This window comes from Procambarus clarkii, chromosome 85, assembly GCF_040958095.1.
Source record: "Procambarus clarkii isolate CNS0578487 chromosome 85, FALCON_Pclarkii_2.0, whole genome shotgun sequence".
Lineage (NCBI taxonomy): Eukaryota > Metazoa > Arthropoda > Malacostraca > Decapoda > Cambaridae > Procambarus > Procambarus clarkii.
In genome coordinates this window covers 5,601,081-5,623,045 of record NC_091234.1, presented here as the reverse complement: position 1 = coordinate 5,623,045, position 21,965 = coordinate 5,601,081, and the positions used below count along the sequence as shown (strand labels likewise).

At 41.4% G+C, this 21,965-nt stretch overlaps 1 long non-coding RNA gene across 2 annotated transcripts in view; it reads right to left on the bottom strand.

Moving 5' to 3' along the window:
- Nucleotides 1–12,987, bottom strand: part of LOC138358657 (uncharacterized) — a 366,187-nt gene extending 353,200 nt beyond the window's left edge. The window contains exons 1-2 of one of the 2 annotated variants that reach the window (XR_011225505.1): nt 12,799–12,987; nt 12,449–12,549 (exon numbers count right to left, since the gene is read on the bottom strand). This is a non-coding gene — a long non-coding RNA (uncharacterized lncRNA). The remainder of the gene's footprint in view (nt 1–12,448; nt 12,550–12,798) is intronic. The other variant, XR_011225504.1, reaches the window with a different exon arrangement.
- Between the last annotated feature and the right edge of the window lie 8,978 nt (nt 12,988–21,965).

Sequence of the window (21,965 nt, the reverse complement as noted above, 5' to 3'; positions counted from 1 at the left end):
TCTGATGTTAGCCAGCCTCGCATATGCCGCAGACTTTATTCTCTTTATGTGGGCTTCATGAGACAGGTTTGGTGCGATATCAACTCCTAGATCTTTCTCTCTGTCTGTTTCATTAAGTACTTCATCTCCTATTCTGTATCCTGTGTCTGGCCTCCTATTTCCACTGCCTAGTTTCATTACTTTGCATTTACTCGGGTTGAACTTCAACAGCCATTTGTTGGACCATTCACTCAGTCTATCTAGGTCATCTTGTAGCCTCCTACTATCCTCCTCTGTTTGAATCCTCCTCATAATTTTTGCATCGTCGGCAAACATTGAGAGGAACGAATCTATACCCTCTGGGAGATCATTTAAATATACCAAAAACAGTATAGGTTCAAGGACTGACCCCTGTGGAACTCCACTTGTAACGTCTCGCCAATCTGAGACTTCACCCCTCACACAGACTCGTTGTCTCCTGTTGCTTAGGTACTCCTCTATCCACAGGAGTACTTTCCCTTTCACTCCAGCCTGCATCTCCAACTTTCGCACTAGCCTCTTGTGTGGCACTGTATCAAAGGCTTTTTGACAATCCAAAAATATGCAGTCTGCCCACCCTTCTCTTCTTGCCTTATTTTTGTTGCCTGGTCGTAGAATTCAAGTAACCCTGTGAGGCAGGACCTGCCATCCCTGAACCCATGTTGATGCTGTGTTACAAAGATCCTTCGCTCCAGATGCTCCACTAGTTTTTTTCGCACAATCTTCTCCATCAGCTTGCATGGTATGCAGGTTAGGGACACTGGCTGTAGTTCAGTGCCTCCTGTTTATCCCTTTTCTTGTATATCGGGACTACGTTAGCTGCTTTCCAAATATCTGGCAGTTCCCCTGTTGCCAGTGATTTGTTATACACTATGGAGAGTGGTAGGCACAGTTCTTCTGCTCCTTCCTTTAGAACCCAAGGGGAGATTCCATCTGGGCCTATAGCCTTTGTCACATCCAACTCTAGTAAACACTTCCTTACTTCCCCGCTGGTAATCTCAAAGTCTTCCAGTGGTTCCTGGTTAGCTATTCCCTCTCTTACCTCTGGAATTTCTCCTTGCTCTAAGTTGAAGACCTCCTGGAATTTCTTATTCAATTCCTCACACACTTCCTTATCATTTGTAGTGAATCCTTCCGCCCTTATCCTTAATTTCATAACCTGTTCTTTTACTGTTGTTTTTCTCCTGGTGTGGCTATGCAACAATTTAGGCTGAGTCTTTGCCTTGCTTGCGATGTCATTTTCGTATTGTCTTTCTGCCTCTCTTCTCATCCTGACATATTCATTCCTGGCATTCTGGTATCTTTCTCTGCTCTCCAGTGTCCTGTTATTCCTATAGTTTCTCCATGCCCTTTTACTTTGCTGCTTAGCAAGCCCACATCTCTGATTAAACCATGGGTTTCTCATCTTCGTTTTTCTGTTTTCCTTTTGGACTGGGACAAACTGTACTCACCTATTTGTACTCACCTATTTGTGCTTGCAGGATCGAGCATTGACTCTTGGATCCCGCCTTTCCAGCTATCGGTTGTTTACAGCAATGACTCCTGTCCCATTTCCCTATCATACCTAGTTTTAAAAGTATGAATAGTATTTGCTTCCACAACCTGTTCCCCAAGTGCATTCCATTTTTCCACTACTCTCACGCTAAAAGAAAACTTCCTAACATCTCTGTGACTCATCTGAGTTTCCACTTTCCACCCATGTCCCCTCGTTCTGTTATTATTACGTGTGAACATTTCATCTATTTCCACTTTGTCAATTCCCCAGAGTATTTTATATGTCCCTATCATATCTCCTCTCTCCCTTCTTTTCTCTAGTGTCGTAAGGTTCAGTTCCTTCAGACGCTCTTCATATCCCATCCCTCGTAACTCTGGGACAAGCCTCGTCGCAAACCTCTGAACCTTCTCCAGTTTCTTTATGTGTTTCTTCAGGTGGGGGCTCCATGATGGCGCGGCATACTCTAAGACGGGTCTCATGTAGGCAGTGTAAAGCGCCCTAAAAGCCTCCTCATTTAGGTTTCTGAATGAAGTTCTAATTTTCGCCAGTGTAGAGTACGCTGCTGTCGTTATCCTATATATATGTGCCTCAGGAGTTAGATTAGGTGTCACATCCACTCCCAGGTCTCTTTCTCGAATCGTTACAGGTAGGCTGTTCCCCTTCATTGTGTACTGTCCCTTTGGTCTCCTGTCACCTGATCCCATTTCCATAACTTTACATTTACTGGTGTTAAACTCCAGTAGCCATTTCCCTGACCATCTCTGCAACCTGTTTAAGTCCTCTTGGAGGATCCTACAATCCTCGTCTGTCACAACTCTTCTCATTAATTTTGCGTCATCCGCAAACATTGACATGTATGATTCCACTCCTGTAAACATATCATTTACGTAAATTAGAAAGAGGATTGGTCCCAGCACCGATCCTTGAGGTACTCCACTTGTTACTGTTCGCCAGTCCGACTTCTCGCCCCTTACCATTACCCTCTGGCTCCTTCCTGTTAGGTAGTTCTTCACCCATACTAGGGCCTTTCCGCAAACTCCTACCTGCCTCTCAAGTTTGTATAGCAGTCTCATGTGCGGTACTGTATCAAAGGCCTTTTGGCAGTCAAGAAATATGCAGTCTGCCCAGCCTTCTCTGTCCTGCCTTATCATTGTTACTTTATCATAGAATTCTAAAAGGTTTGTTAGGCATGATTTCCCTGTCCAGAACCCATGCTGGTGCTTGTTTACAAACCCAATGCTCTCCAGGTGCTCAACAAGTCTTAGCCTAATTATTCTTTCAAGTATTTTGCAGGGGATGCTTGTCAGTGATACGGGTCTGTAGTTAAGTGCCTCCTCCCTATCACCTTTTTTGAAAATCGGTACGACATTTGCCTCCTTCCAGCAACTGGGCAATTCTCCCGACATAAGTGACTCATTAAAGATCATTGCCAGAGGCACGCTGAGAGCCTGCGCTGCCTCTTTAAGTATCCACGGTGATACTTTGTCTGGTCCAACAGCTTTATTTGCATCCAGTGTTGTCAACTGTTTCATTACATCCTCTGCTGTCACCTCAATATCTGATTGTCTTTCATCTTGGGTAATCTCTTCTAACAATGGGAGCTGCTCAGGCTCGGTTGTGAACACTCCATGGAATTTTGCATTCAGTACCTCGCAGATTTCCTTGTCGCTTTCTGTATATGCCCCTTCTGTTTTCCTCAGTCTTGTCACTTGGTCATTTACCGACATCTTCCTTCTTATATGGCTATGTAGTAATTTAGGTTGCTTTTTCGCTTTGACTGCAATATCATTCTCATAATTTCTTTCCGACACTCGTCTTATGTTAATGTAATCATTCCTAGCTCTGTTACATCTAATCCTGTTGTCCTCTGTCCTTTGCCTTCTGTACTTCCTCCACTCCCTCCTGCTTCTCACCTTTGCTTCCTGACACTGTCTATTAAACCATGGGTTATTATATTCCCTCTTGCTTTTTTCCTTTATTGTTGGAATAAATCTCTCTTCAGCCTCATTGTATTTCAATATGACTTGGTTCATCATACCTTGCACTGTTTTTCCTCTAAGTTCTTCCTCCCACTGCACTTCTCCCACATAGTCCCTTATCCTTCTGTAGTCCCCTTTTCTGTAATCAAGTCTCCTTTCCCGGACCTCTTGTCCTTTGGTCACAATGTGTGTGTGTGTGTGTGTGTGTGTGTGTGTGTGTGTGTGTGTGTGTGTGTGTGTGTGTGTGTGTGTGTGTGTGTGTGTGTGTGTGTGTGTGTGTGTATGTGTGTGTGTGTGTGTGTGTGTGTGTGTGTGTGTGTGTGTGTGTGTGTGTGTGTGTGTGTGTGTGTGTGTGTGTGCGTGTGTGTGTGTGTGTGTGTGTGTGTGTGTGTGTGAGTAATTACCTAAATGTAGTTACAGGATGAGAGCTACGCTCGTGGTGTCCCGTCTTCCCAGCACTCTTTGTCATATAACGCTTAGAAACTACTGACGGTCTTGGCCTCCAACACCTTCTCACCTAACTTGTTTCAACCGTCTACCACTCTGTTTGCAAAAGTGAATTTTCTTATATTTCTTCGGCATCTGTGTTTAGCTAGTTTAAATCAATGACCTCTTGTTCTTAAAGATCCAGATCTCAGGAAATCTTCCCAATCGATTTTATCAATTCCTGTTACTATTTTGTATGTAGTGATCATATCACCTCTTTTTCTTATGTCTTCTAGTTTTGGCACATTTAATGCTTCTAACCTCTCCTCGTAGCTCTTGCCCTTCAGTTCTGGGAGCCACTTAGTAGCATGTCTTTGCACCTTTTACAGTTTGTTGATGTGCTTCTTAGGATATGGGCACCACACAACCGCTGCATATTCTAGCTTTGGCCTAACAAAAGTCGTGAACAATTTCTTTAGTATATCGCCAACCATGTATTTGAAAGCAATTCTGAAGTTAGAAAGCGTGACATAGGCTCCTTGCACAATATTCTTTATGTGGTCCTCAGGTGATAGTTTTCTATCTAGAACCATCCCTAGATCTCTTTCTTTATCAGAATTTTTTAAAGATTTCTCACATAATATATAGGTTGTGTGGGGTCAATGTTCCACATTCCATAACATGGCATTTATTTACATTAAATTCCATTTGCCAAGTGGTGCTCAATATATTTATTTTGTCCAGATCATCTCGAAGGGCATGACAATCATCTTAGTTTCTTATCCTTCCTATTTTCTTAGCATCATCAGCAAACATGTTCATATAATTCTGTATACCAACTGGTAAATCATTTATGTAGACAATAAACATCACTGGTGCAAGAACTGAACCCTGTGGTACTCCACTTGTGACATTTCTCCAGTCCGATACATTGCCTCTGATCACTGCTCTCATTTTTCTATCGGTCAGAAAATTTTTCAGCCATGTTAGAAGCTTACCTGTCACCCCCTCCAATATTTACCAGTTTCCAGAACAACCTCTTATGTGGAACTCTGTCGAAAGCCTTTTTTAGGTCCAGATAGATGCAGTCAACCCACCCGTCTCTTTCCTGTAATATCTCGGTTGCTCGATCATAGAAACTGAGTAAATTCGATACACAGGATCTTCCAGATCGAAAACCATACTGTCTGTCTGATATTATATCATTTCTCTTCAGGTGATTTACCCATTTAGTTTTTATTATTTTTTCCAATATTTTGACTATTACACTTGTCAATGATACAGGTCTATAATTAAGCGGGTCTTCCCTGCTTCCACTTTTGTAGATTGGAACTATGTTAGCCTTTTTGCACACATCAGCTAAAACTCTTGTAAACAGGGATGCCTGAAAAATCAGTTGAAGTGGAATGCTGAGCTCAGGTGCACATTCTCTCAGAACCCATGGTGAAACTCCATCTGGACCAACTGCTGTGTTCTTACTGAGCTCCTTTAGCATTTTTTCCACTTCGTCTCTAGACACCTCTATGTGCTCTATGTTGTTCTCTGGAATTCTTATTGTGTCTGGTTCCCTGAAGATTTCATTTTGTACAAACACACTTTGGAACTTTTCGTTTAATGTTTCACACATTTCCTTTTCATTTTCCGTGAATCTATTTCCCATTTTCATCCTCTGAATATTATCTTTTACCTGCAATTTGTTGTTTATGAATTTATAAAATAGACCTGGTTCTGTTTTACATTTGTCTGCAATCCCTTTTTCAAAATTTCTTTCTGCCTCTCTCCTCACTGCCGTGTAGTTGTTTCTCACATCTTTGTATCGCTGGTATGTTTGGGGGTTTGGCCTCTTCCTGTATTGATTCCATTTTTGTGTCTTTTGGTCTCTGGCCCTCTCCCAATTTCTGTTGAACCAATCCTGTTTCCTAGTTCTGCATCTCTGTTTTGGTATAAATTCATTCACTTCCTTGCCTAACAACAAGTCTGTCCAATTATACTCACTAAAAAATTTTCTATGGTTGCCATAATGTCCTCTCCAAAAGCCAGGCTTTTCAATTGCATCAACTTTCTTATTTTCTTCCAGATTATAACGCATTGCATACTTTATTCCCAAAAAGACATGGTCACTTTTACCCAAGGGAGGAATGCACTGAATATCAAATATTTCTTCCTCCTTCCTGGTAAATATCAAACATAGCATGGAGGGAACGTCCTCTTCCCTCATCCTCGTAGCTTGTTTAACATGTTGATACAAGAATGTTTCCAGGATTAGGTCTACAAATTTACAGGTCCAAAAATCTTCTGTTTTAGCTTCATATGCTTCCCAATCTATGGATTTCAAGTTGAAGTCGCCGACTATCAACAGTCGTGATCATATCAACAGATATGATCTATAGTCATAGCGAGATCTGCACTCGCTATGATCTCTCTCATTATTGTTATAAGACCTTCTGGTTTACTATCTAGCTCCTAATTTGACCATGTGCTGCTTGGCGGTGGACTATATGCATTTATGATCATTAGTTTGTCATCCTCATGGCAGATCTCTAGTGCTATTATGTCAACTTGTGGATTGGCAGTCATTATTTCGTTCACCTTTAGGTGTTCTTTCACCAGCACAGCAACGCCACCGCCTTTCCTAATTTTTCCGTCCCGTTTCCAAATTGAGTAGCTCCTTGGGAATATGACCTCATTTAAAATAACATCTTCAAGTTTTGTCTCCTTGAGTGCAACAATGTCTGGTGTCTGCAGCTGTATTACATCACTTAACTCCAGTATCTTCGATCTTACTCCATCTATGTTGGTGTATGCAATCTTGAGGAACTTGTTCCCCCTCTCTCTAATGATTTTGTTGGTTTGCCTTTATGTACCACTTTACTGGCCTACCTACCCCTATCACTTTGTAGAAAAAAGAATTGATTTCTTCTTCATTCCTGCTCTCATTTAAACGTTTTGCCTCGGCGAGGTTCAGTTTCAGAATCTCCCTATCTTCTTTTGAAAGGTCTCGTCTTAATGACCACACTTTCCCATCCTCATCACTTTGTAATTTTCTAGCATTCCTTAGTACTTCTTCCATCTGTTTGGCACAATTTAGGGTGATCCTCAGAGGTCGATCTTTGACACACACACACACACACACACACACCTCTCCTCCCCCCCTCCCCTTCTACTTTCTTCTCACTTCAGTGGAAGGGTCGGATCGCCCCCACCCACCCATTTATCTCTCCCTTTATCACTCCCTTTCTCTCTCTCTCTCTTTCTCTCTCTCTTCCTCTCTCTCTCTCCCTCCCCCATCCCGCTCTGCCCTCCTGACAAATCGTATCATGGCACAACTATAGGAACAGGAGCAAGCATGGCAGCCAGAGGTACCAGGGGAACAGGGAAGAGCCAAGATGACGAAATGAAGGAAATGTTCGCCCAGTTTCTGGAGGACATCAAGAGTGAGATGCAAGAAATGAAGAACGAAATAAGCAACCTGAAAAGAGAGCTGACAGCAGCAAAGGAGGAGATTAGAGCCCTCTAAGAGAATGGTATCGAGGCTGAGAATCAGAAAACCATCCAGGGAGAAGGTGGTAATAGTTTTTTGGATGAGAATGCCACAATAAAAGCAACATTTGGGAAATACTAAAAAAAAATAACTCTGAAGTAATGACTGCAGTGATGGAGGTGGCCATGAAAGCAGCCACCTCACAGGAGGTGGCACACTCCACTAGCCAACTGCTGGAAAGGAACAGATCAGTGGTTGCTGTGGGTATTAAAGAGCAGGAAGGCTCTAATAGGACAGAGTGGAATGACAAGGAAAAAGCAGCAGTGAATGAAGTACTAAAGGCACTAGACATGGAAGAGGCTGAGCATAGCATTGAGAAGGTTTTCAGGCTAGGTTGGTACAACAAAGACCGAGACCGAATGATAAAGATAGTGTTTGCAAACGAGAGCACAAAGGAGAAGATCCTATCAAGGAAGGGCTCCCTGAAAAACGTGGGAAAATTAAAAAATGTATTCCTCCAGAGAGACATGACAAGGGAGGAGAGAGCTGTGGCGGTAGAAGCAAGGAAGAGGCGCAGGGCGAAAGGGAAAAACCAGGAAGCCACAGCTCCCAACATAACCTTCCCCCCCCCAGAGGCGAGGGGGGAACCCACAACCAGCTACCCAGTAACACCAGAAGGTAGGACAACCTCGCCACCCTCCTCTGCATAGAAAACCCCCCTACCCCAAACCCTCCCTGCCCCCACTCAAATGTTCAGCCAAATCTCCCTCCCCCACACCCAATCCCCACCCTTCTACCCCTCCCCTCCTCCCAAGTCCTCCCTCCTCCCCTTTCCTTCCCGTCCTCCCTCCCCTTTCCTTCCCGTCCTCCCTCCCCTTTCACCGCATACCCTCCCTGTCCCTTCCCCTTCACTGGATCCCCCGCCCCTCATCCCAGTATCCTCTGAGACCCTGTTATCCGCCTCACAGGTCCTCACACCCATGGAACAGCCTCCCCCACCAGCAGAACACTCACCAAGGAGGCGATTTGAGAAGGGACAGAAGAAAGTGAGTCTCAAAGCGATGTACACTAACATATATGGAATTACATATAAAGCAAATGAGCGTGGAGAATGGGTACTAGAGGAAAACCCAGACATAATATCCCTCACAAAAACAAAGCTCACGAAAACGATAACAAACGCAGTGTTCCCACAGGACTATTATGTTATGAGGAAAGAGAGGGAAGGAAGAGGTGGGGGTGGTGTAGCTCTGCTGGTAAAAAAAGGCTGGGATTTTGAGGAGATGGATATTCAGGGCTGTGAAGGTTTCAGTGACTACATAGCAGGTACTGTAACAAATGGAGGGAAAAAAATTATAGTCGTAGTCATATATAATCCACCACCAAATGACAGAAGACCTAGACAGGAATATGATAGAAACAACATGGCCACCATTAACATAATAGAAAGAGTAGCTTCTGTTGTTAGCAGGAATGGATCTGGTCTACTAATTATGGGAGACTTCAACCATGGGAAGATAGATTGGAAGAACAGAGACCCGCATGGAGGACCAGAAACATGGAGAGCTAAGCTGCTGGACGTGGCAACAAGAAACTTTCCAAGCCAGCGCATCAAAGAACCAACAAGAATGAGAGGAGAAGATGAACTAGCAATGCTTGATTTGATATTTACCCTAAATGAGTGGGATATAAGGGAAGTTAAGATGGAAGCGCCCTTGGGAATGAGTGACCACAGTGTATTGAACTTTGAGTACCTGGTAGAGCTAGGACTTATCTCCCTCAAAAAAGAACTAGGAATCAAAAGGCTGGCATACCGAAAGGGGAATTATGAACAGATGAGAAGTTTCCTAAGTGAAATACCTTGGCACAGACCTCAGAGATAAGTCTGTACAGGGTATGATGGACTATGTTACCCGAAAGTGTCAGGAGGCAGTAAACAGGTTCATCCCAGCCGAAAGGAAAAAATCCGAGAAGCAACAGAAGAATCCATGGTATAATAGGGCATGTATGGAAGCGAAGAAACTGAACAAATGAGCGTGGAGGAACTTCCGGAATAACAGAACACCAGAAAGCAGAAAGAGATACCAGACAACCAGGAATGAGTACGTCTGGGTGAGAAGAGAAGCAGAGAAAAGTTTTGAAAATGATATAGCAAACAAAGCCAAGACCGAACCAAAGCTACTCCGCAGTCACATCAGAAGGAAAACAACAGTAAAAGAACAGGTATTGAAACTTCGAACAGGCGAGGACAGGTATACAGAGAATGACAGAGAGGTGTGTGAACAATTCAACAAGAGGTTTTAGGAGGTCTTCACAATAGAACAGGGTGAGGTCACTGTGCTAGGAGAAAGGGAGGTAAACCAGGCGGCCTTGGAAGAGTTCGAAATTATGAGAGAGGAGGTCAAGAGACACCTGCTGGATCTGGATGTTAGAAAGGCTGTTGGTCCAGATGGGATCTCACCATGGATACTGAAAGAGTGTGCAGAGGCACTTTGCTTGCCACTCTCCATAGTGTATAGTAAGTCACTGGAGACGGGAAACCTACCAGAAATATGGAAGACGGCGAATGTGGTCCCAATATACAAAAAGGGCGACAGGCAAGAGGCACTGAACTACAGGCCAGTGTCCTTGACTTGTACACCATGCAAGGTGATGGAGAAGATCGTGAGAAAAAACTTGGTAACACATCTGGAGAGAAGGGACTTCGTGACAAATCGCCAACATGGGATCAGGGAGGGTAAATCTTGCCTTACAGGCTTGATAGAATTCTACGATCAGGTGACAAAGATTAAGCAAGAAAGAGAGGGCTGGGCGGACTGCATTTTCTTGGATTGTCAGAAAGCCTTTGACACAGTACCGCATAAGAGGCTGGTACATAAGCTGGAGAGACAGGCAGGTGTAGCTGGTAAGGTGCTCCAGTGGATAAGGGAGTATCTAAGCAAAAGGAAGCAGAGAGTTACGGTGAGGGGTGAGACCTCCGATTGGCGTGAAGTCACCAGTGGAGTCCCACAGGGATCTGTACTCTGTCCTATCTGGTTTCTGATATATGTAAATGATCTCCCGGAGGGTATCGATTCATTTCTCTCAATGTTTGCGGACGATGCTATATTTATGAGAAGGATTAAAACAGAAGAGGACTGTTTGAGGCTTCAAGAAGACCTAGACAAGCTGAAGGAATGGTCGAACAAATGGTTGTTAGAGTTTAACCCAACCAAATGTAATGTAATGAAGATAGGTGTAGGGAGCAGGAGGCCAGATACAAGGTATCATCTGGGAGAGGAAATTCTTCAGGAGTCAGAGAAGGAAAAAGACTTGGGGGTTGATATCACGCCAGACCTGTCTCCTGCAGCACATATCAAGTGGATAACATCAGTGGCATATGCCAGGCTGGCCAACATACGAACGGCATTCAGAAACTTGTTTAAAGAATCATTCAGAACTTTGTATACCACATATGTCAGGCCAATCCTGGAGTATACAGCCCCAGCATGGAGTCCATATCTAGTCTAGGATAAGACTAAACTGGAAAAGGTTCAAAGGTTTGCCACCAGACTAGTACCCGAGCTGAGAGGTATGAGCTACGAGGAGAGACTACAGGAATTAAATCTCACTTCGCTGGAAGACAGAAGAGTTAGGGGGACATGATCACCACATTCAAGATTCTGAAGGGAATTGATAGGGTAGATAAAGACAGTCTATTTAACAAAAGGGGAACACGCACAAGGGGACACAGGTGGAAACTGAGTGCCCAAATGAGTCACAGAGATATTAGAAAGAACTTTTTTAGTGTCAGAGTGGTTGACAAATGGAATGCATTAGGAAGTGATGTGGTGGAGGCTGACTCCATACACAGTTTCATGTGTAGATATGATAGAGCCCAATAGGCTGAGGAATCTGTACACCTGTTGATTGACGGTTGAGAGGCGGGACCAAAGAGCCAGAGCTCAACCCCCGCAAACACAACTAGGTGAGTACAACTAGGTGAGTACACCTCAAAGGTGTGTGTGTGTGTGCTCACTTAATTGTATTCACCTTATTGTGCTTGCGAGAGTTGAGCTTTGGCTCTTTGGTCCCGCCTCTCAACCGTCAATCAACAGGTGTACAGATTCCTGAGCCTACTAGGCTCTATCCTATCTACATTTGAAACTGTGTATTGAGTCAGCCTCCACCACATCACTTCCTAGTGCATTCCATTTATTAACTACTCTGACACTGAAAAAATTCTTTCTAACGTCTCTGTTGCTCATCTGGGTACTAAGTTTCCACCTGTGTTCCTTGTTCGTGTCCCACCCGTGCTGATGAGCTTATCTTTGTCCACCCTGTCAATTCCCCTGAGAATTTTGTAGGTGGTTATCATGTCTCTCCTTACTCTTTTGTTTTCCAGGGATGTGAGGTTCAGCTCCTTTAGCCTTTCCTCGTAGCTCATTCCTCTCAGTTCCGGGACGAGCCTTGTGGCATACCGCTGAATCTTCTCTAACTTTGTCTTGTGTTTAACTAGGTATGGACTCCAGGCTGGAGCTGCATACTCCAGGATTGGTCTTACATAAGTGGTATACAGGGTCCTGAACGATTCCTTACACAAGTTTCTAAAGGCAGTTCTTATGTTGGCCAGTCTAGCATATGCCGCTGATGATATTCTTTTGATGTGGGTCTCTGGGTACAGATTCGGTGTGATATCAATCACCAGATCTTTCTCTCTATTTGACTGTCGCAGGATTTCACTTCCCAGATGATACCTTGTGTTCAGCCTCCTGCTCCCTTCGCCAAATTTCATTACCTTACGCTTCCCCGACCAGGCGACAAAAAATAAGCAAGAAAGAAAAGAGTGGGCAGACAGCATTTGCTTAGACTGTCAGAAAACCTTTGACACAGTACTCCATAGAAGGTTGCTACAAAAGTAGGAGAAACAGACATGCATAAAAGGTAAGGTTCTCCAGTGGATAAGGGAGTATCTAAGCAACAGGAAACAGCGAGTAACTGAGAGGGTATCAATATATAAGTGTGGTACGTGAGTATTAGGCCTTGAATTAGATGATCTTTGTTGTTTACCTTTATTGTAATTCTCTGAAGCTGCGTTCCCAGAGACGCAAATTCTTTAAGTGCCTGTATTTCTTCTCCCTTTTTTACTTCTCGCCTCCTCCCAGCTCTTCCTGCAGTATAGAACAGACTCCCACTAGTTCATCCATGCTTTTCCAAAGTTCTACTATGCTAACTGCTCTCCGTAGCTACTCATTTTGCGTTTCTTTAATGCCATAAATCTTGTCCATATGGTTAGGCTTATACCCTTCCATCGTTCTATATCGATCATATCCTTCACTCTTTGCTATCCCTATGAAATCCTAGCAAAATTGCAGGTAGTCTAGCTGAGAATGGCTTGCATTAATTGCATAAAAACTCACCCTTCAGATGACATTTATATACGCAGTGGTAGTTCCTGGTCAGTGCCGCTGTACGGGCAAGTGGTGAGATGGTTGGTGTGGAAGCTGGTGAAGCTGTTGGTAGTTGTGTCTAGTCTTCTCGACGGTCCCTTTCCTACTGGTCTCTTCACAGTGCGTTACAACCAGGGGCACAGTGCCAATATTATTGGTGCCGGAGCTCTGGTGGGCCTGACAAAAGACTGTCATTTCCTATCTTGTTTCTATATATGTCACACGTCTTAAACCCTTCGAAGTGAAGAGCGTTACATCACTCAGGTGTTGTCTAAACACCTGAACAGTGATACAAGTTAGACTTCAAAGCACCATTACTTTCTGAATTGCACATGGACCCAGTTTGAACATTTGAACTAGAAACAGTTGAAACACAACTTTTGCTACTTTCACTGTTACCATTATCAGTCTCGAGTACGTTATTCTTCTTACACTCCTCATTTTGTTCACGAAAGAAGGACGTCAACATTGTTTGCATAGAAGCCATAATGGTATTGTCTGTGAGAAAAAATGCTTCTGCATTAGAGATAAATCCAGGGACCACAATCCATTGCTTTACTAATGCCACTGAAATACAGAAGCAGAGTTGCCAACTCATTATTTCACACGACGCTTGAATCAGCTCAAAAAGCACTAAATAATGTAAAGTTATGTGTAGCAGTTTTGTCGTTTTACTGCGTAGTATTTAATACTAAAATATTCTATTGTATGATAAAGAATACCTGTCATATGAACTACTGCTAAAGCCATGAACATTACCGCTGAATATTGGTATCCAAAGTGGTAGGTTGGCAACTTTGTCTCATACTGTTTGTCTGGCATAAATGGACAGGAAGCGTTCAATGTATTATGTGTCCACATTCCTACCACTACAGTTATCCCTCTTTATATATATATATATATATATATATATATATATATATATATATATGTCGTACCTAGTAGCCAGAACGCACTTCTCAGCCTACTAAGCAAGGCCTGATTTGCCTAATAAGCCAAGTTTTCCTGAATTAATACATTTTCTCTTACTTTTTGCTTATGAAATGATAAAGCTACCCATTTCATTATGTATGAGATCAATTTTTTTTTATTGGAGTTAAAATTAACATAGATATATGACCGAACCTAACCAACCCTACCTAACCAAACCTAACCTATCTCTATAGGTTAGGTGAGGTTAGGTAGCCGAAAAAGTTAGGTTAGGTTAGGTTAGGTAGGTTAGGTAGTCGAAAAACAATTAATTCATGAAAACTTGGCTTATTAGGCAAATTGGGCCTTGCATAGTAGGCCGAGAAGCGCGTTCTGGCTACTAGGTACGACATATATATATGTCGTACCTAATAGCCAGAACGCACTTCTCAGCCTACTATTCAAGGCCCGATTTGCCTAATAAGACAAGTTTTCATGAATTAATGTTTTTTCGTCTACCTAACCTACCTAACCTAACCTAACCTAGCTTTCTTTGGCTACCTAACCTAACCTTACCGATAAATATAGGTTAGGTAGGGTTTGTTAGGTTCGGTCATATATCTACGTTAATTTTAACTCCAATAAAAAAAAAATTGACTTCATACATAGAGAAAAGGGTTGCTTTATCATTTCATAAGAAAAAAAATATAGTAAATATATTAATTCAGGAAAACTTGGCTTATTAGGCAAATCGGGCCTTGAATAGTAGGCTGAGAAGTGAGTTCTGGCTACTAGGTACGACATATATATATATATATATATATATATATATATATATATATATATATATATATATATATATATATATATATATATATATATATATATATATATATATGTCGTACCTAGTAGCCAGAACTCACTTCTCAGCCTACTATGCAAGGCCCGATTTGCCTAATAAGCCAAGTTTTACTGAATTAATATATTTTCTCTACTTTTTTTCTTATGAAATGATAAAGCTACCCATTTCATTATGTATGAGGTCAATTTTTTTTTATTGGAGTTAAAGTTAACGTAGATATATGACCGAACCTAACCAACCCTACCTAACCTAACCTAACCTATCTTTACAGGTTAGGTTAGGTTAGGTAGCCAAAAACGTTAGGTTAGGTTAGGTTAGGTAGGTTAGGTTGTCAAAAAAACATTAATTCATGAAAACTAGGCTTATTAGGCAAATTGGGCCTTGCATAGTAGGCTGAGAAGTGAGTTCTGGCTACTAGGTACGACATATATATATATATATATATATATATATATATATATATATATATATATATATATATATATATATATATATATATATATATATATATATATATATATATACATATGCAACTGAAAACTCACACCCCAGAAGTGACTCGAACCCATACTCCCAGAAGCAACGCATCTGGTATGTACAAGACGCCTTAAACCACTTGACCATCACGACCGGACATAATGAGGTGATAGCCGAGGCTATATGAACCACCCCACCGCCGGCACTCGGATAGTTATCTTGGGCATAGCATTTTACCAAATCACCTCATTCTTTGGGGCACACGTGAGGAACACAAATGCGAACAAGCCTGAATGGTCCCCAGGACATATGCAACTGAAAACTCACACCCCAGAAGTGACTCGAACCCATACTCCCAGAAGCAACGCATCTGGTATGTACAAGACGCCTTAAACCACTTGACCATCACGACCGGACATAATGAGGTGATAGCCGAGGCTATCACCGAGGCTATGCATTAGATGCGTTGCTTCTGGGAGTATGGGTTCGAGTCACTTCTGGGGTGTGAGTTTTCAGTTGCATATGTCCTGGGGACCATTCAGGCTTGTTCGCATTTGTGTTCCTCACGTGTGCCCCAAAGAATGAGGTGATTTGGTAAAATGCTATGCCCAAGATAACTATCCGAGTGCCGGCGGTGGGGTGGTTCATATAGCCTCGGCTATCACCTCATTATGTCCGGTCGTGATGGTCAAGTGGTTTAAGGCGTCTTGTACATACCAGATGCGTTGCTTCTGGGAGTATGGGTTCGAGTCACTTCTGGGGTGTGAGTTTTCAGTTGCATATGTCCTGGGGACCATTCAGGCTTGTTCGCATATATACATATGTATATACATGTATATATACATATAAATATATATATACATATATATATACATATATATATATACATATAGATATATTAGTATGTTTTGGTAGCAGTCTTTCCTGTAGACATATATTATTAAATATGACCGAAAAATCGGTCATATATTTTCATATATCGGTCATATTTAATAATATATACATACATATATATATATATATATATATATATATATATATATATATATATATATATATATATATATATATATATATATATATATATATATATATATATATATATATATAAATATATATATATATTAGTATATTCAGTTGCATATTGTCCTGGGGACCATTCAGGCTTGTTCGCATATATTAGTATATTTTGGTAGCAGTCTTTCCTGTAGACATATATTATTAAATATGACCGAAAAAGTAAGATTAATAATTCTAACACGAATTTTCTCAATCTTTCGTACATTACGCTTCACTGTTGGAGGTAAATCAAAAATCAATTCTCCAAAATTCATTTTTATTTCTAGTCTGACGCGACACAGGCGCGTTTCGTAAAACTTATTACATCTTCAAAGACTTTAGTTCACAAATACACAACTGAATAGAACTTACGTATCTCCGATTTTATATCTACATTTGAGTGAGGTGGAAGGGGTGATGTGGCATTAACACAAGACAGAACAAAATGTGGTATTAATAGGGTATTAATTTCATCAACACAAGACAGAACAAGAGTATTAATAGGGTATTAATTTCATCAACACAAGACAGAACACGAAGCAATGGATATTGAATAGAAGTGTTTGTAGAAAGTCTATTGGTCCATATTTCTTGATGCTTCTATATTGGAGCGGAGTCTTGAGGTGGGTAGAATATAGTTGTGCAATAATTGGCTGTTGATTGCTGGTGTTGACTTCTTGATGTGTAGTGCCTCGCAAACGTCAAGCCGCCTGCTATTGCTGTATCTATCGATGATTTCTGTGTTGTTTACTAGGATTTCTCTGGCGATGGTTTGGTTGTGGGAAGAGATTATATGTTCCTTAATGGAGCCCTGTTGCTTATGCATCGTTAAACGCCTAGAAAGAGATGTTGTTGTCTTGCCTATATACTGGGTTTTTTGGAGCTTACTGTCCCCAAGTGGGCATTTGAAGGCATAGACGACGTTAGTCTCTTTTAAAGCGTTCTATTTTGTGTCTGGAGAGTTTCTCATGAGTAGGCTGGCCGTTTTTCTGGTTTTATAGTAAATCGTCAGTTGTATCCTCTGATTTTTGTCTGTAGGGATAACGTTTCTATTAACAATATCTTTCAGTACCCTTTCCTCCGTTTTATGAGCTGTGGAAAAGAAGTTCCTGTAAAATAGTCTAATAGGGGGTATAGGTGTTGTGTTAGTTGTCTCTTCAGAGGTTGCATGGCTTTTCACTTTCCTTCTTATGATATCTTCGACGAAACCATTGGAGAAGCCGTTATTAACTAGGACCTGCCTTACCCTACAGAGTTCTTCGTCGACTTTCTTCCATTCTGAGCTGTGGCTGAGAGCACGGTCGACATATGCGTTAACAACACTCCTCTTGTACCTGTCTGGGCCGTCGCTGTTGGCATTTAGGCACATTCCTATGTTTGTTACCTTAGTGTAGACTGCAGTGTGGAAACCTCCGCCCTTTTCCATGACTGTTACATCTAGAAAGGGCAGCTTCCCATCCTTTTCCATCTCGTAAGTGAAACGCAGCACGGAACTCTGCTCAAATGCCTCCTTCAGCTCCTGCAGATGTCTGACATCAGGTACCTGTGTAAAAATGTCGTCAACATACCTGCAGTATATGGCCGGTTTCAAGTTCATGTCGACTAAGACTTTTTGCTCGATGGTACCCGTGTAGAAGTTTGCAAACAGGACACCTAGGGGAGAACCCATGGCGACCCCATCTACTTGCTTATACATGTGCCCATCCGGGCTCAAGAAGGGTGCCTCTTTATATGTCGTCTGAATCTTTATATGAGGTCGAATATGTCGTCTGTTGGACGACATATTCGACCTCGAGACACAAAAGAAGGTCACTACCAAAGATACCTTACAAGCAGAACTTATTGCAGAAGGAGGAAAGAATCGAGGCAACTACAGAAGCACCATACTGTCCCCCGAGCTTAAAGCGGCAGCTAAAAGCCTTTGTGAGAATAAGGAGATAGTTGTCAGGAGAGGTGACAAGTCGCCAATATATGTCATTCTTAAAAAAGACGAATATCTGGCGAAAATGAACATCATACTCTCTGACCAAACTAAGTTCCAAAGGGTAACGAAGGACAATACAGCCGAATTAAAAGCAAAGGTCAACAAACTGATCGAAACTGTGAACGCCAAGAAATCCGGACTCCACCTGCCAAAGATCATTGGGGAATATAAACCTGGATATGTGTATGGAAATGTCAAGACGCACAAGCCTGGAAACCCACTTCGGCCAATCATTAGCCAGATACCCACACCCACGTACAGACTGGCGAAGCGACTCAACGGCCTGCTGACTCCTTATGTTCCTTGCGCCTTCAGCCTGAAGTCTCCAAAGGAATTTGTTGACTTACTGCGGGGCACACAGGCCACAGGGATAAGAGCCTCGTTGGACGTAGAATCGCTGTTTACCAACGTAACTGTGGACGAGACAATCGGAATGATAGCCGACAGAGTGTATCGTGATCCAGCCTGTACTCCTCTTGACATACCAGAAAATATTCTGAGGAAACTACTCCAAGCTTGTACTAAAGAGGCACCCTTCTTGAGCCCGGATGGGCACATGTATAAGCAAGTAGATGGGGTCGCCATGGGTTCTCCCCTAGGTGTCCTGTTTGCAAACTTCTACATGGGTACCATCGAGCAAAAAGTCTTAGTCGACATGAACTTGAAACCGGCCATATACTGCAGGTATGTTGACGACATTTTTACACAGGTACCTGATGTCAGACATCTGCAGGAGCTGAAGGAGGCATTTGAGCAGAGTTCCGTGCTGCGTTTCACTTACGAGATGGAAAAGGATGGGAAGCTGCCCTTTCTAGATGTAACAGTCATGGAAAAGGGCGGAGGTTTCCACACTGCAGTCTACACTAAGGAAACAAACATAGGAATGTGCCTAAATGCCAACAGCGACTGCCCAGACAGGTACAAGAGGAGTGTTGTTAACGCATATGTCGACCGTGCTCTCAGCCACAGCTCAGAATGGAAGCAAGTCGACGAAGAACTCTGTAGGGTAAGGCAGGTCCTAGTCAATAACGGCTTCTCCAATGGTTTCGTCGAAGACATCATAAGAAGGAAAGTGAAAAGCCATGCAACCTCTGAAGAGACAACTAACACAACACCTATACCCCCTATTAGACTATTTTACAGGAACTTCTTTTCCACAGCTCATAAAACGGAGGAAAGGGTCCTGAAAGATATTGTTAATAGAAACGTTATCCCTACAGACAAAAATCAGAGGATACAACTGACGATTTACTATAAAACCAGAAAAACGGCCAGCCTACTCATGGGAAACTCTCCAGACACAAAACAGAACGCTTTAAAAGAGACTAACGTCGTCTATGCCTTCAAATGCCCACTTGGGGACTGTAAGCTCCAAAAAACCCAGTATATAGGCAAGACAACAACATCTCTTTCTAGGCGTTTAACGATGCATAAGCAACAGGGCTCCATTAAGGAACATATAATCTCTTCCCACAACCAAACCATCGCCAGAGAAATCCTAGTAAACAACACAGAAATCATCGATAGATACAGCGATAGCAGGCGGCTTGACGTTTGCGAGGCACTACACATCAAGAAGTCAACACCAGCAATCAACAGCCAATTATTGCACAACTATATTCTACCCACCTCAAGACTCCGCTCCAATATAGAAGCATCAAGAAATATGGACCAATAGGCTTTCTACAAACACTTCTATTCAATATCCATTGCTTCGTGTTCTGTCTTGTGTTGATGAAATTAATACCCTATTAATACTCTTGTTCTGTCTTGTGTTGATGAAATTAATACCCTATTAATACCACATTTTGTTCTGTCTTGTGTTAATGCCACATCACCCCTTCCACCTCACTCAAATGTAGATATAAAATCGGAGATACGTAAGTTCTATTCAGTTGTGTATTTGTGAACTAAAGTCTTTGAAAATGTAATAAGTTTTACGAAACGCGCCCGTGTCGCGTCAGACTAGAAATAAAAATGAATTTTGGAGAATTGATTTTTGATTTACCTCCAACAGTGAAGCGTAATGTACGAAAGATTGAGAAAATTCGTGTTAGAATTATTAATCTTACTTTTTCGGTCATATTTAATAATATATATATATATATATATATATATATATATATATATATATATATATATATATATATATATATATATATATATATATATATATATATATATATATATATATATATATAAATATATATATATATATATATATATATATATATATATATATATATATATATATATATATATATATACATATATATAATGTCGTACCTAGTAGCCAGAACGTCGTACTCGGCCTGCTATGCAAGCCCCGATTTGCCTAATAAGCCAAGTTTTCCTGAATTAATATATTTTCTCTAATTTTTTTCTTATGAAATGATAAAGCTACCCATTTCATTATGAATGAGGTTAATTTTTTTTTATTGGACTAGGTATATATGACCGAACCTAACCAACCCTACCTAACCTAACCTAACCTGTCTTTATTGGTTAGGTTAGGTTAGGTAGCCGAAAAAGTTAGGTTAGGTTAGTTTAGGTAGGTTAGGTAGTCGAAAAACAATTAATTCATGAAAACTTGGCTTATTAGGAAAATCAGGATAACCACATGTGAAAAATAGAAAATGCTAAGCATTTTCTATTTTTCAGTGTTTTTCAGTGATCAGTGTTTTTGTGATAATTGTTGCATATATATATATATATATATATATATATATATATATATATATATATATATATATATATATATATATATATATATATATATATTATATATATATATATATATATATATATATATATTATATATATATATATATATATATATATATATATATATATATATATATATATATATATATATATTATCAAATATATATATATATTTGATATATATATATATATATATATATATATATATATATATATATATATATATATATATATATATATATATATATCAAAGCAGCCAAATTATCTGCCCTCCTGAGAAAGGTCAACGACTCTCCTGGAACGACCCAAGCATGGCAGAACCTCCTAATGTTTGGCAACATATGTCTAGCCACCCCTGCAAGGAGAGACAAAACCTTAGCTGCCTCAGTCATCAAAGCTATAAATGATTTTCCCAGGGAGGACAACCAGGTTCGCCTTCCCACTCGCGCGAGAAACACCCACGGCAGGAAGAGCAACAGTGGCATATCCGAGACATCAAAAATCAGAACATCAGTCACCAAGAAAATAGAAGAAGGAAACACTATTGGCGCAATACGAGTCATCACCAGTGAGGACTCAATTGCCGACAGAGATGCCGCAACAGCTCAAGCCCTAAGGGAGAAACACCCACCCAGGGCTCCGCGTGAGGACGACATTGTACAAGTGGGGGCTACCGGAGCAGAACCTCTCTGGGTGGCTGAATCTGTGGTCCATAAAGCAGCCATGTCCTTCCCTACAGGATCAGCAGGTGGGTTCACAGGACTAAAACCCAACCACCTCAAGCAAATGCTCAACCCTGCACTGGGTGACATTGTGAAGAACCTCTTGGTGGAACTAATCAGATTCACCAACACATGTCTAGCTGGCAACATACAAGCGTCCATAAGACCTATCTTTTTTGGAGCATCTCTCTGTGCTCTAAAGAAAAAGGATGGAGGGATCAGGCCAATAGCTGTGGGCAATTCTCTCCGGCGTCTCGTCGCAAAGGCAGCTGCAAGAACAGTTAGTGATGCAGCGGCCAACATGCTGAAGCCAAAACAGCTCGGGTTTGGCATTCCACAAGGGTGTGAGGCGGCAGCCCATGCAGCTCGAGCCTTCATCGCCAACATCACAGACGAAAAG